General features: G+C 34.4%; 1 pseudogene; it reads left to right on the forward strand.

The window, feature by feature from the left end:
* The first annotated feature begins 1,561 nt into the window (after positions 1-1,561).
* On the forward strand, positions 1,562-2,638 carry LOC140859260 (uncharacterized; annotated as a pseudogene).
* Positions 2,639-16,417: the final 13,779 nt, after the last annotated feature.

Genomic DNA, 16,417 nt, shown 5'->3' on the forward strand with positions numbered 1-16,417 from the left:
CTGAATTATTTATACTGTGCTATTTGAATAAGCAAACAAACCTATATATCTGTTCGAATAAACAATAATATATATCGTGGATGATCGACTCCTCAATCGTTTCAGTTATTTCATCAACTTCTAAAACTTTAAACACTTGTTTGAGCCTCAGTTTATATTTGGCCATATCTATAATTTTTACACATGCAAGAGCAAGAGAAATGAAATTTTCAAGCTGCATGCTTGAGCTAGGTAAGCGAAAATGGATGCATATCCTATAGAACCTGTCCTCCTCATGAGCTACTTGAATCACATGAATCCAACAAAAAAACACCAAAAGTTTTTCTATTTAATAAGCAACACCACAAAAAATTTCTATTTAATATATATCCAGCACAAAATTATTTGGATTACGCAAATCCAACATTAACTTATCAAGAAACTTCTATTCCTCACGAGAATGATATATAAGGGACGTAGCACCATGAGAGACACACGTCTTGTAGGACTCAGCCTCACGGGACATATATGAAATGCATGCCTGATACCAATATTATCCAAATTCATGTGAAGCATGCATTTTACGCTTACTCATCATGGTTTCATGAACCATATCATGAGAAAGCTTGGAAATTTATGTATGTAACTAAGTGACCACAACAGTAAGGTTGATGTGAGAAATTCGAACAATTGTGTCACCATTGCACCAAATATAAGATCATAAGATCTATTTGCAAGGTACTTGGATTCACTATAATTCTTAATCCACACAACATAAGCTCTCTCGAAGTCGTAATGAATTTTAGCTTTGAAAGTTGACGTGCATATGCATCTGAGATGGTAGGGTATGCAAGAAGCGAGTCAGGTCAATTTTGAGGTACAATTAAATTAAATTGATTTAAATCAATTTCTTCAAATTGAAATCAAAATTGAATTGATCATCTACAAAACAGCTTGAAACCAATTTGAGAAATTTGGTTCTATTGATCATTTTATCAAATTGGTTTCAATTTTGGCTAAATGGGTTGGAATAAGTTTAAACATGAAAAAGTGTTCTTTCTCTATTTTTCGGATTATGGATTTGGAGAGTGCGCTAGTTTGTCAAGAACATTCAAGAGATCTTAATTTGCAAGATTAAGGTTATTTTGTGATTGATTTAAAATTATTTGAAATAGTTAGATTATTTTTTTAGGTAGCTAGCCTTGCATGTCTGTGGGGTCCGTCTTGCAGCATGCATCATCCGTTACACTCGAGGTGTGACAGATTTAATGGTATCAAAGTCTAAGCTTAAGATCACTAGGATTTATGATTAATTATGAGAGAAATAATGACATAAGAGCCTAGATTCAAGGATCCTTAGTTTTCATTGGAAAGATTGAGTCTTGGATGGAAATTAGGTAATGAGATGTCTCTGTTTGTGCATGCTTTCCTGTTAATAAATTTATGTTAATTATTTTGTCTCGAATATTATTATGATGCTTATTTTATTTTTATTGAAATCAAGAATGTGCTCCACTATGGTCCCAGCCGAAGAATAAGTGATTTAATAAGAGGTTCTCAGGATGAAGTTCCTTCTGAATCGATGGCCAAAAACCCACAAGATCAAGGGCATTTAAATCAGAATATGAATCTTGATGTTCAACAAGAAGCGATAGTTGATCAGCTGATTACAAATCAACCAATCTGGTACCAATCAGTAATTCAACCAAGAAATATAGCTGAAAATTTGGATCGAATGCTTGAATTAATTCAAGAGGTTGTGGGGTTGGTGCATCAATAAAGAGAGTTACCTCAGTAGTCTTTACACCCACTATTACAGAATCCTGACCTATCCGATTATAGAACGAGTATAATAAAGTCTAGAAAAATTATCCCTCCAGCCTTTAAGGGCATTACTAATCCTCAGGAGGCTGAGGCTTGGATAGATGAGATGAAAAAAGCCTTTAGAGCTATGGAATGTACCGATGAGGAAAAGATCAAATTTGCTACTTATATGCTTCAGGATAGAGCTCATCATTGGTGGAAGTCTGTGGAGCGCACTCTAACTTCCGGCTATGGGTCAGTTACATGGTAGAGGTTTTGCACCGTCTTCTATTCCAAATATTTTTCTGCCAGTTGGCTAAGAGAATTAGAAAGAGAATTCCTTAATTTATCATAAGGAGGAATGGCTGTCGACAAATATGAGACAGAATTTGACAAACTATCCCAATTCGCTCTCACCCTTGTTGCGGATGATGAGTCCAAGATGAGAAGGTTTGAGGAGGGATTGATACCATATATTCAAAGGGGTCTTGCTACAGTGCACTCAACAAATTATGATGATCTAGTAGACAAGGCTAAGAGCATTGAAATTATCTGGAAGAAAACCCAAAATATTGAAGAAGAAAAGCCAAAGAAAAGAGGTAGAGATTTTGAGGCTTGTGCTGGATAGAATGAATTGAATTTTAGGGGATCTATAAAATTTCGAGCAATTGAAGGTTCTGAATATTCAACTGATTTTCATCGGGAGAAACAAGGATTTTATGATAATGTTAATCAACAAGACAGGCTTAAGTGTGCTATGTGTGATAGTATCTATAATAGCAAGAAATGCAGGAGAACAAATGGAACTTATTTCAAGTGTGGCTAACAGGGCCATAAGATAGCCGAGTGCCCATAGAATATTTTAGGGTCTTAATCAATTTAGAGACCACAATGTTTGAGGACTCGATCATATCAACCTTCGGCTGCTCAAATTCCTACTGCACAGACTCACGTAGCTCAAACATCTTCTCACAAGCAATGGAAGGAGGGCAGACCACACACTTAGGGCTGTGTCTATGACTAATTTCGCAAGATACACATGCGTCCAATGCCAAAAATTACGAATAACTTAGTTTATAATTGTCAAGCCCCGAACCCAACACCCGGGTCGGATACGTGATGGCCGTACACTCCTTAGAGCAAGCCCTAAAGAATATGCAAGGCCAAATTAAATCGTTACAACCTTAACATCCATAACAATTAATTTCAACAATAATTCGTAAAATCTTGTATAGGTACAAATTAAATTTCTTCAATCCTCTGATCAGGTACTATGACACTCTATCTATCCATCTGCTCATCCGTAAATCCAAGCCATAGTCAATCATAAACATCCTGTATCTCTGAAAAGAAAAAGAAAGATGAAGGGGTGTGAGCTTTACAGCTCAGTAAGAATTTTCATATCACACTGATATAGTAATATAGTCTGAAAATAAGGATAAGCAATAAGATATAAAATCCCATGTTCAATGTCCAGAATAATGCAAACATTCATAAATTTTCTATCTTATTAAAATAGATGCATCATCATATGTTAACAGGTGAACCACTTTTGTTCAACAATTATTTCATGTCTTATCTTTCATTTCTCTTTTCATAATCACATGATTTTTAACATTTTCTTTCTGGCTCTGGACTATCTGAGTCTATACCTCAATCATCATCCGGATCGAATCCACTTAAAAAGTCTTTCAAGACTGTCCCAGGATGAGCTTCTGGCCGGCTGTCCCACATACCAAAGCCCATGAGAGGCTGTCCCAGGCATAAGCTCCTGGCGGGCTGTCCCAAGCATGAGCTCCTGGCCGGCTGATCCACCTGTAAGCCAGTGGGGGCTGTCCCAGGCATAAGCTCTTGGCGGGCTGTTCCATGTAACAAGGCTAGTCCATACCATACATCTCTTTCTTTTCATTTAATCATTATGTATTGATTTCATCAAATCAATTCTGTCTTGCATTATGATCAATTCAGATATGTCATATCCAAATAATCATGCCATCAATCTTTGATACATATATATTGACATAACATACTCATGCTCAAAATTAAATAACAGTATCTCAGGTATAATAAATTCATGATCTCAAATCCGACGATGCAAAACCAACGATGCAAGACCAACAGTAAAATAACATATATATAATAGTGATCATGTACAGAGATTCTTACCTTTACCGATGAATGATCTGAGCACAGAAATCAATGTTCTTATTTGATTTATGAATTTCTTTAACAAAATATTCTACTCGATATCATATGCAGACAATCATCTCTTCATGACCCTAATCAATATAAAAATCATATATGAAGAAAATTACCGATAATCGATCCTAATAACACAGATCGAGGACCTCTTTTAGGATTACCCAAAACTGAGATTCGTTTAAGTATCTAGACTCTCCATTGGTCCACAAGACTTTTAGAGAGAGAAAATTCTAGAGAAAAAAAGTAGAGAGAGAAAGTGGAGAGAGAATCTTCGTATCCTTCAGATGAGGCAGTCATGGTTGAAATCATCAGAGGTCCTATCAGGGTGACTTAATATGAATCAAGTGTTACAATTTCGAATAGGATCGGACTGGGATCAGATCTACTGCACGAATTTCGGAGCTATGTCAATTCATCATATTTTTATTTTAAATATATCCTAGGGTCTGTGATGAAATCAGAGAGAGAGTAGAAAGATTCTAGAGAGATAAAATCCACAAAAAGAGAGAAAAATCTAGAGAGAGAAAATAGAGAGAGAATCTAGAGAGAGAAATTGGAGAGAGAAGATAGAGAGAGGAGAGAGAAAATTTTTCTCTCTTCTTTTTCTTTTTATTTTATTTTATTTTTTATTTTCTCTTTCTCTTTTTCTCTTTTTTTTTCTTTTCTTTTTCTTTTTCCTTTTTCTTTTCTTTTTTTTTTTCCTTTTTCTTTTCTTTTTCTTTTTCCTTTTTCTTTTCTTTTCTTTTCTTCTTCTTCTTCCTTCTTCTTTTCTTTTCTTCCCGCGGCCTCCCTTGGCTGAAACAGGGGAAGACCGTGAGGTCCCCCCCCTCGGTGGCTCGGCTCCGATGGGGTGGCGGCTTGGCTGGAGATCCGACAACGGCCGACGATGGGGTTCGGCCTACGGTGGCCAGCAGCGGATAGCCGGCAGCGAAGAGGAGAACGGCGGCAAAATCAAGGGAAAATTCAAAAAAATAGGAGATTTCTTTTGCGACTGATTTTCGACAAAGTCGGTGGCCGGCGGCGAGGCCTTGGGCCAGAGGAGAAAGGAAAGAGGGAGAGGAAGAAGGGGAGGGGCTTACCTCGAGCTCCGACAGCCGAGAAGAACTCTGGCGATCCTTTCTTCCTGTTCAAAGAACTCACAGAAAAATCTTGAAAAAATCCCTCTAAACTCTTAATAATCTCTCAAAATCCCATGATAAAGACCTAAAGGGAGGGGAAGGGGGTTTATAGAGGAGTTTTCTTAACCTGTGCTGGACTCTATCACTCCGATTTCATCGGAGTCGGAAGGGAAGAAGACTCTGATTAGGAGTCTTCCTCCTTCCTTTTGTAGGTCCTTTAGGCTCACCAAAATTTTTGCCAATCCCAAAAGCCCTATGGGCTGGGCCATTACATTCTCCTCCCCTTAAAATAATTTCGTCCTCGAAATTAATTTTGCTTGATCAATAACTTTAAAAGAATATCGATTATATTATTTTTAACTTTTAATAGTCTATCTTATATAGTACTTATTTCACAAAATTTTGATATAACAAAATTACATGAGATCTCAAACTTATTCTCCTCATGTTGGTTTTTCAAATTATTTTTTTCCAAAACAAACAATAACATTTTGATCAGGTATTAAAATACCTAATTCTTTATCCATTATATTGGTTGATTAGCTCATTACCTTTAATAGAAACCAAAGATAGCCTAAACATCAAACACTCCTCATAATTACAGGCTTCTTTCTTCTTTTGACCTTCTAATAAATTTAACAATTAGACTTCCATCTTAGAAAAAAAACTCAACCTTCTACATCAGTTCGAGTAATAATATAAATCTTGAAAAATGAGATCTGTATCAAAATATTTTAGGTTTGAACTAATAAAAAAAAAACTATCAAGCTGTTAATAATAAACTTGAGATGTTTAGGATTCTTCTTAGCATTATCTGCAATAAAATAACCTACTGACAAAAATTGTCCGACTATGATCAGATTAGATCAAAATTTATAGCATCTTTTCATTATCAATAAAATCTTTCCTTATTTGCAACTAATAATTTTATCATAATATCTTTTAATTTTAAAAGATTAATATTTTTAATCAATTTAATCCACCACACTTTTGCTGTGCACTCTGATCTTAATTTATCAAATTATATAAGTCTATTAAGATAAAAATATTCTTATATGTTAGATCAATCCAGGATAGATCCAACCTTCAAATTTCATATAAGACTTACGATAAAATTTTAAGTTTCTTTATCTTTACTACCTTTGGGTATAGCATATAAAAATTAAATCTTGATCCACTTCCTATATTTGAAATCATTGCATAAGTTTCATCACTCTACAAGAATCCAACATGTCTAGAATCAATTGGAGTTAACCTTAGATTTACCTTACAATCATTCAGATAATTTTTAAATCAATCTTCCTTTTTAAAAGAATTAATTCTAACTTGACGAACTAAAAGAACTCAAGCCAACATCCTTATGAGTAGAATCAACTTGATTATTTCTTATAGAGCTCCCTTCATCACAACTCTTAATATTAATCAATAAATCCATACAAAATCTTGTCCCTTGTATAAGTCATTCAAAATTTAACGCTAACAAGATGTCTTAGTTCAATTTAAAAAAAAATAATCCAAACTTTGACTTGAATAATTAATACACTTCACCATCTTCAAAAATTACAAAAAAAATCTAATCCAAAGATAGTAATATGAATTATTAAAAAAATTTCATCATAACCTGTATATCATACTCTGACAAAATAAATTTTCTTTTTTAATTTAACAACAATATCAAAATACTTTTGATCCACTTAGAAAAGTAAACTTTTGACTTGAAATTCAATGTAACTTGAAGGATCAAGGAATCCTATTCAGAATATGATATTTTGAGTAATCAAAAATTTCACCAAAATGTGTATCTCATATTCTCATAATAAAATTTAAGTATATTTTTTTCATCTAAGATTGTGTTTCATATATGATCTCTTATAGGTTCAGTGTTCAAAAATATTTCTCTATCATATGATGTAATTTTTTTTTTTTAGACCATATCCTAACTTCCTTCTGATAAATTTAAAATTTGTAATGTTCGAATAATTAAAATCAAAATCAGAAAAGTTATCATGATTTCCTTCCATATAAGTTTAGCATATCAATACCTCCCACTTCATTCCAAGGTCAACTCTTTTCATACTTAGGTCAACCTTACTAATTGAAATCTAAGATATAACTCATCAATTCTATTATAGATATCATATGTCACTTATACATAAATTTCATCTTAATATCTATTGACTCAAAATCTAATTACCGAATCATTTGTTTTATGTTTATCATGTTTCTTATGATCATAACCTAAGTTTAAATATCACTAAAGTTACAATTCTGAATAATTATAACCTTAAACTCAAATACCACTTAAATCATATTTTCTAGTGATCATAACCTAAACTCTAATATCATTCTATCATACCTTTAATGATCATAATCTTAAACTCTGATATTATCAATCATACTCTATTGATTATAATCCCAAAGTTTTGATATCACTTATATGACAATCCCTAGTGACCTTAAACTTTCTATCATATCCTAATCACTTGTATCATTGTCTCCAAATAAACGTAACCTAAGCTCTAAGCTCAGATGCTACTCTGTCACATCCGACTGATCTTACATAAAGTTTTAATATCTCTTATAATCTCTGGTGATCTTAAATCTAAGCTCTGATATTATTTTATCACATCCTAATCATTTATATCGTAATCTCCAATGATTATAACCTAGGCTCTGATATCACTCTGTCATATTCTAATCACTTATATCATAATCCCTAATGATCATAACCTTTGCTCTGATACCATTCTGTCATGCCCCAAATCCAACACCCGGGTCGAATACGTGATGGCCGCACACTCCTTAGAGCAAGCCCTAAAGAATATGCAAGGCCAAATTAAATCGTTACAACCTTAACATCCATAACAATTAATTTCAACAATAATTTGTAAAATCTTGTATAAGTACAAATTAAATTTTTTTAATCCTCTGATCAGGTACTATGACACTCTATCTATCTATCTGCTCATCTGTAAATCCAAGCCATAGTCAATCATAAACATCCTGTATCTCTGAAAAGAAAAAGAAAGATGAAGGGGTGTGAGCTTTACAGCCCAGTAAGAATTTTCATATCACACTGATATAGTAATATAGTCTGAAAATAAGGATAAACAATAAGATATAAAATCTCATGTTCAATATCTAGAATAATGCAAACATTCATAAATTTTCTATCTTATTAAAATAGATGCATCATCATATGTTAACAGGTGAACCACTTTTGTTCAACAATTGTTTCATGTCTTATCTTTCATTTCTCTTTTCATAATCATATGATTTTTAATATTTTCTTTCTGGCTCTGGACTATCTGAGTCTATATCTCAATCTTTATCCGGATCGAATCCACTTAAAAAGTCTTTCAAGACTGTCCCAGGATGAGCTCCTGGCCAGCTGTTCCACGTACCAAAGCCCGTGAGAGGCTGTCACAGGCATAAGCTCCTGGCGGGCTGTCTCAGGCATGAGCTCCTGGCCGGCTGATCCACCTGTAAGCTAGTGGGGGCTGTCCCAGGCATAAGCTCCTGGCGGGCTGTTTCATGTAACAAGGCTAGTCCATACCATACATCTCTTTCTTTTCATTTAATCATTATGTATTGATTTTATCAAATCAATTCTGTCTTGCATTATGATCAATTCAGATATGTCATATCCATATAATCATGCCATCAATCTCTGATACATATATATTGACATAACATACTCATGCTCAAAATCAAATAACAATATCTCAGGTATAATAAATTCATGATCTCAAATCCGACGATGCAAAACTAATGATGCAAGACCAACAGTAAAATAACATATATATAATAGTGATCATGTACAGAAATTCTTACCTTTACCGATGACTAATCCGAGCATAGAAATCAATGTTCTTCTTTGATTTATAAACTTTTTTAACAAAATATTCCACTCGATATCATATGCAGACAATCATCTCTTCATGATCCTAATCAATATAAAAATCATATATGAAAAAAATTACCGATAATCGATCCTAATAACACAGATCGAGGACCTCTCTTAGGATTACCCAAAACTGAGATTCGTTTAAGTATCTAGACCCTCCATTGGTCCACAAGACTTTTAGAGAGAAAAAATCCATGAAGAGAGAGAAAATTCTAGAGAAAAAAAGTAGAGAGAGAAAGTGGAGAGAGAAAGTGGAGAGAGAATCTTCGTATCTTTCAGATGAGGCAGTCATGGTCGAAATCATCAGAGGTCCTATCAGGGTGACTTAATATGAATCAAGTGTTACAATTTCGAATAGGATCGGACTGGGATCAGATCTACTGCATGAATTTCGGAGCAATCTTAATTCATCATATTTTTTTTTCAAATATATCCTAGGGTCTGTGATGAAATCAGAGAGAGAGTAGAAAGATTCTAGAGAGATAAAATTCACAAAAAGAGAGAAAGATCTAGAAAGAGAAAATAGAGAGAGAATCTAGAGAGAGAAATTGGAGAGAGAAGGTAGAGAGAGGAGAGAGAAAATTTTTCTCTCTTCTTTTCCTTTTTATTTTATTTTATTTTTTATTTTCTCTTTCTCTTTTTCTCTTTTTTTTTCTTTTCTTTTTCTTTTTTCTTTTTCTTTTCTTTTTCTTTTTCCTTTTTCTTTTCTTTCCTTTTCTTTTTCTTCTTCCTTCTTCTTTTCTTTTCTTCCCGCAGCCTCCCTTGGCTGAAACAGGGGAAGACCGTGAGGTCCCCCCCTCGGTGGCTCGGCTCCGATGGGGTGGTGGCTTAGCCGGAGATCCGACAACGGCCGGTGATGGGGTTCGGCCGGCGGTGGCCAACAGCGGACGGCTGGCAGCGAAGAGGAGAACGGCGGCAAAATCAAGAAAAAATTTAAAAAAATAGGGGATTTCTTTTGCGACTAATTTTCGACAAAGTCGGTGGCCGGCGGCGAGGCCTTGGGCCAGGGGAGAAAGGAAAGAGGGAGAGGAAGAAGGAGAGGGGCTTACCTCGAGCTCCGACAGCTGAGAAGAACTCCAGCGATCCTTTCTTCCTGTTCAAAGAACTCGCAGAAAAATCTTGAAAAAATCCCTCTAAACTCTTAATAATCTCTCAAAATCCCATGATAAAGACCTAAAGGGAGGGGAAGGGGGTTTATAGAGGAGTTTTCTTAACCCGTGTTGGACTCTATCACTCCGATTTCATCAGAGTCGGAAGGGAAGAAGACTCTGATTAGGAGTCTTCCTCCTTCCTTTCGTAGGTCCTTTAGGCTCACCAAAATTTTTGCCAAGCCCAAAAGCCCTATGGGCTGGGCCATTACAATAATATAGCACTCAGTTATGAAATAGTTTTGAATATGATAACAAACTTAAAGGTTAATTATGATGGGGTATGTTCGAGGTAAGTTAGGAAGAAAGACTCGAAGTATTGTTTGGATTCTATTATAAAGTTGAAATTGTGGATTTTCTTAGTTTTAGTGTAGAATAATACTGTGGTCAAAAACTATTTAGAGAATTTGAAGAAATTTTGTGAGTTAGACTGGAGTGTGTAATGGAAGCATGATGGGTTAAGTTATTTTAAAGTTTGCCAGAAGCAGTATCAATGATGAATGTGATATTTGGATAGATGACTTATAGTTGTGTTAGCTTGTGTGTGCATTCATTGATAATTAAGTTATGCTAAATTTGGAGGATAAAATTTAGTTAAGGAGAGGGAGAGGATGTGACACTCGTGCCCGAACCCAGTGAACTTGGGCCCAGGCCTTTATCCCAAGATGGTAACGCCTGTTAGGTGGTATGTGGACAACAACAGGAAGGGGGGGGGGGGGGGGGGGGGGGGCGTATGTGGTGGTGGGCGTGGGGGAGTGGACATGCATTCTTATCACGTATGACCCAACCTGCGGCCTCTTGTTCTCTATCTTCTTCTGTTTCCCCAGTCTCTTTCTCGCTCTTACATTTTTCTCCCATAGATATCTCCCTGTCATGCGCTTTCTGTCTCCCATACATTCTCACCCTCCCAAAAAACCTCTCTCCTTTTCATCTCTAGGCTAGCCTCAGAGGGGCTTTGTCACTTCTACTCCCACCCTACGATAAGAAGCAAGGTAAAATTGGTATCCATTCCCCCATAGAAAATTAGAGATTGATCAGATCTTTGAAAATTTTAGAAATTATTTTGAAATATTGACATATTATTGAACAAACCTACGTACATGTGCAGTTTTGGATTGCCAGAACTCGAAACATCCGTGTCACTAGATTAAACTTATATTGATTCTTACCATTTGCGAGGTAAGTGATGTAATGCATCTCGATATACTTATAAATAATTTAATAATTTTTACATTTATCTGATTAAGTGGTCAAGCATGTTAGTTTTATTTTTTGAATATGAATTAAATATGTATTTTGATAGCTCCATAAATAAATTAGTTTGATATATAATCTATTCTAAATAATGATTCTATAAAGTGTGACTAGATAACTTATGAAATTACTTTTGTGCATATTCCGCATGGCTATGATCTATTCTAGCCCCGCCAATGAGGATTATACGTTAGACCTTTTGACTTGGAATCTGAAAAATTAATTTCGATACTGTACCACCGATGATTAGAATAGTGGTATTTGGGCACCATTATCAGTTATCTGACCCATGCCTGTTGAATTAAATGGCCGTAGCCAAACATCAAAGCTAGTATTATTTTATGGAAAGCATGCTTTGAAAAATAAAAAAAGCATTATTCTCTGATATTTGTTATTATTGAATTTTGTCCCATCAACTATATATGTTTAGTTTTATTGCAAATTAACATGCTTTAACCCACCTTGAAGTATTTTGTCATTTACTGGGCTAGTCTCATTATTATTCTTTCTTTATTTTTTAGATTATGGATTTGGGGGAGCATGCTAGTTTGTAGGAAATATTTAAGAGATCTTAGTTTGTAAGGATTAAGATTGTTTTGTGATTGATTTAAAATTATTATGAAATAGTTAGATTTTTTTAGGTTGCCTTGCATGTTTGTGGGGTTGCCTTGCAGGCATGCAGTGTCTGTTACGCTCGGGGTGTGTAAGAGAAATGAAATTTTTAAGCTGTATATAAGCTAGGCAAGTGAAAAACAGATGCATATCTTGTAGAACTTGTCCGCTTCACTAGATGCTTGAATTACATGAATCCAACATAAAACACCCAGAAATTTCTATTTAATAACCAATAAAGCAAGAAATTTCTATTTAAAATCTAATGCAAAAATTTTTGGATTATGCAAATCCAATAATAAATTAACAAGAAATTTCTTATTCTCGACGAGCGAGGCATGATAGAAAGGGCGGTAGCCGCATTAGACATGCATGCCCCATAGGACTCAGCTTCATGAGACATGAAATACCTAATGCCTAAATTATACAAATTCATGCGAAGCATGGATTTTACCCCTACTTATCATGGTTTCATGAATGATGTCATCAGAGATCTTGGAAATTTATGCATTTAATCAATTGACCAACGGTTAGGTCAATGCAAGAAATTTGAATCATTAATGTGTCACCATTGCACCAACTATGAGGTCATAGGATCTATTTGCAAGATACTTGAATTCACCATAATTCTTAATCCATGCACACATAAGCCCTCTTGAAGTCATAATGAATTCTAGCTTTGAAAGTTGAGGTGTATATGCTTCTTCGGGTGGCCTATCAGATTTGAGTTCATTGGCTGGCCCTACTGCTAGCTAGGTGGATCCATCTCCCATGGGAGTCTGTCCCATTATCACATTACATGGATTTCTTGGGGTGCCAACCATCTTGAGTAATCACAAACAAAGTGCTGGTTGGTAGCCTCTGTACAAGGAAATAACCAAAGGTTGGAAGTAAGAAAGTACCATATTCAAACTCATTACTTGGTCTTTGCACATGGCATAGCTGCATATTACCCTAGGATGTAACCGCAGGGCCAGATAATCTGAACCAAACAAGGCTACAAATGGGTCAGGTTGACCCATGACCGGACCCGACTTGACCCACTTAGATCCGATCCAAACCCACTTTAAAGGATCCATATGGCTGTGTCGGATTCTACAATTGGAACCATTCCATTTTGTGGATCGCATCTGGGTTAATTTATTGAATTTGACTCGACTGGATCTGAACCATTAGATTTTTGAATCAATTTTGAATCTTTTACTCTATGACCCAACCTGATCCAAACCTAACATACCATTAGGATCCAAATCTATTTGAGCCTCTAAGTTGTGATTTAAGACTTGTATGAGTAATGTGTTTAACATAAAGATAGATTTAAAATTATTTTTATATATTAATTTATTTTGAGAGCAACATTATTTATCATCTATTTTATGTAGTTAATTTTAATTGACTATATGATAATTAAAATGTATTTAGATATGTTTGATCGGATCTATCCTAGACCCAATCCGATAATAAATTTTTCAGGTTGGGACCTGATTAGATATGGACCCAACCCGACTCGACCTGACCCTAGTGATCCATTGGGTCGAAATTATGAATATGATCCAACCTGATTCGATCTTTTATTGGGTTGGAACTGGATCCAATATTAGGATCCTATCAAGGAATTGGGTCAAATCGGGATCACTCACGACCCGATTCGATTGGACCCATTTGCACCTTTAGAACCAAAATACTTAATAGCAGAAGATAAAATTTAAGATTAGTAAAAGATTTCATTAATTACTAATAAGTAGGATTGTCCAAAATGTAGGTTTTAGATATATCTATTCAAAAGCCTAACCACTGCTTTCTCCAAAATCCCTGATTAATCCCATGAAACTTAGTTTCATGTATCTCTAAAAAAAATAAAATGATAATATGAGCTAATAGCTGAGAATTTTCTGCATTCACACATGCACCAACATGAATAGGATAGCCGTATTTTGTAAATATAGAACTACTAAGAAAATAGTAAGATTCATGCATCCACAATTAATAACAAAACAATTGCATACATATATTTCACCTATAACAAATCAATATGCGCATCGAGCTTTACAAAAACTCAAATGTGTACAATATATCATCAAAATAGCATTCTTGATATGCAAATAATATATCATCATATCAGCAGCTCTACTTAGCCACAATTTAGTTGAATTACTATATTATAGTTACTATTATTGTTTTAATGATTATTGCCATCATCATGATTTTCATCATCATCATCATCTCTTATTTAGTACAGAGTGGATACAACTTTTCGATATTTGGAGTAATCACGGTTACGCTTTATTCATGATTGGCAAACGATAGTACCAAGTATATATCTATCCACCGCGAAGCTATTATATAGTCAAGCTCATGACTAGCAAACTATAGTAATATTTCTTCTCTTATGGCAAGCCTTTGTTCAATATCATGGCCAATCCAAATACCCAAATTTTATATCTTTCAAAGATTTTATCTTTTATTTCTATAAATTATTTATTCACGATATATCTAGCAAAATTTAGAATAATATATATAATATCATAAATATTCAAATGAATAATATTATGATATGTGTAAATATGAAATATTAATAATTACTAAGATAAAATACAAAATATCTATAATCATGCAAGTGGTCGTATTCAAATTAAGATCATTACCTCCATCTGTAACAAAATCCAACCTAGTGTATCAACTCGGCCCCCACCACACCTAATGCACCTGGTTTGCTCAAAGTCAATATTTGACATTGCAAAATTTAGAAACTAACCTTGTTATCAGCTTAAATAATTATGCCCTAATTGTTAAATTTTCTCAGCTCCAAAAATCTAGGATTCATTTGATTCATGAGAAGAATTTTTTTCTCAGGAGGTAACTTTCTGTAAAGTTACTTTCTAGAAAGTTACTTCTTTGAGATATAATTTTAATATTTTTGATTGATCATAGAAAAGTGACTTATTACAGAGTGACTTATATTCAGTTGTGCATCTATTTTTTTAAAAAATTATATAAAATACCTATTATACCATTAATAGATATAATACCACATCATTTTACTTTCAGACTTTAATTAATATAATACTAATATATTAATAATATATTAATATTTTAATATAATAAATTATTAATAGAGATATAAATATAATATTCAATATAATATTATGTTAATTATAAATATTAATATATTTATATAAATATTATATAAATATTAAAATAATATTAATATATTATAAATATTATAATATTTATATTAACATAAATATTATGTTATATTAATATAAATATTAAGAATATATCACTATTCGCTATTTCGTCTTAACCATCCATTAATATTTTAGAAAGTCTTAAATCTTAACAGAATATTTTTAAAAAGAAAAAAGGGCCATCACTTTCTATCCTATGGGAAGTCCCAAAATGGACCTCCCTTATAGATTTCTACTCTTCATGAAATATGGAAAGTGCTTTCCTATGATAAGAGATTTTTTCATTCTCTCTTCTCTTAAAACTCCAACCAAACAAGAGGACTCCTCTCCTTGCCTCTTCCATCCTCTACTTCTCATGAACCAAACTAATTTCTCATCGTTCATTCCTATCAAAGTAAATAATTATTTTAAGGAATTAATAGACTATGTTTTACCTTAATTAATAGGTTGGGAAGAGATCCCATGCTTTCCCTTTTGAGGTTCTGACTGCTATCTGCCTATATAGTTAAGTCAATCCTAAACTTGAAAAAGAAAGGAAAAAGTAAAGTGGAGAATGACCCTCTGCTAGGATCAATACTAGGGTGAATGTGAACCAAATCCTACCAGACTCAAGGGTTATGGGGGGAGAGATTTAGAAAGAGGTAAAGAAAGAGTTAGAGAGAGATCGAGGAGAAGAGAGAAAAAGGGAAGAATGAGAGCAAGAGGAGAACAAGGCCTTGGATCTATCCATTTAGGAGAAGAGAAGGAAGAGAGAGAGAGAGGAAGAGGAAGGAGAAAGAATGACCTAGAGAAAGGGGGTCAAATCAGGAAACAAGGGATGGCTATGCTATCCACTGATTGAGTGGCGAGAGGGAAAGAAGTCTTTGGCACACCTCAAAGGGAAGAGAGTGGGGAGAAAGGAATTCGGGCTCACTTATAAGGCCCTCAATGCCAATGCGAAGTAGCAGTCTCAGCAACTAGGCAAAAAGCAAAGAAAAAGAGGATTGAGAGAAATGGAAATAGGAGGGATGGACATTAATCAAGTAGTAGTGCTCAATAATCCTAGCAGTCATAGATGCCAAGAAAAAGAGGAGGAGAGAAGAATGATGAAGAGAGAGATGGAGGGAGACGAGGTGAACAATAATGGAGGGCTATGCTCGAGCAGTATAAATAGAGAGTGGAAGGTGATTAGGGAAAGGTGGTGGCCTCTCCGACAGCTGGTGGGAG

Source organism: Elaeis guineensis, chromosome 7, assembly GCF_000442705.2.
Source record: "Elaeis guineensis isolate ETL-2024a chromosome 7, EG11, whole genome shotgun sequence".
In the NCBI taxonomy this organism is placed as follows: domain Eukaryota; kingdom Viridiplantae; phylum Streptophyta; class Magnoliopsida; order Arecales; family Arecaceae; genus Elaeis; species Elaeis guineensis.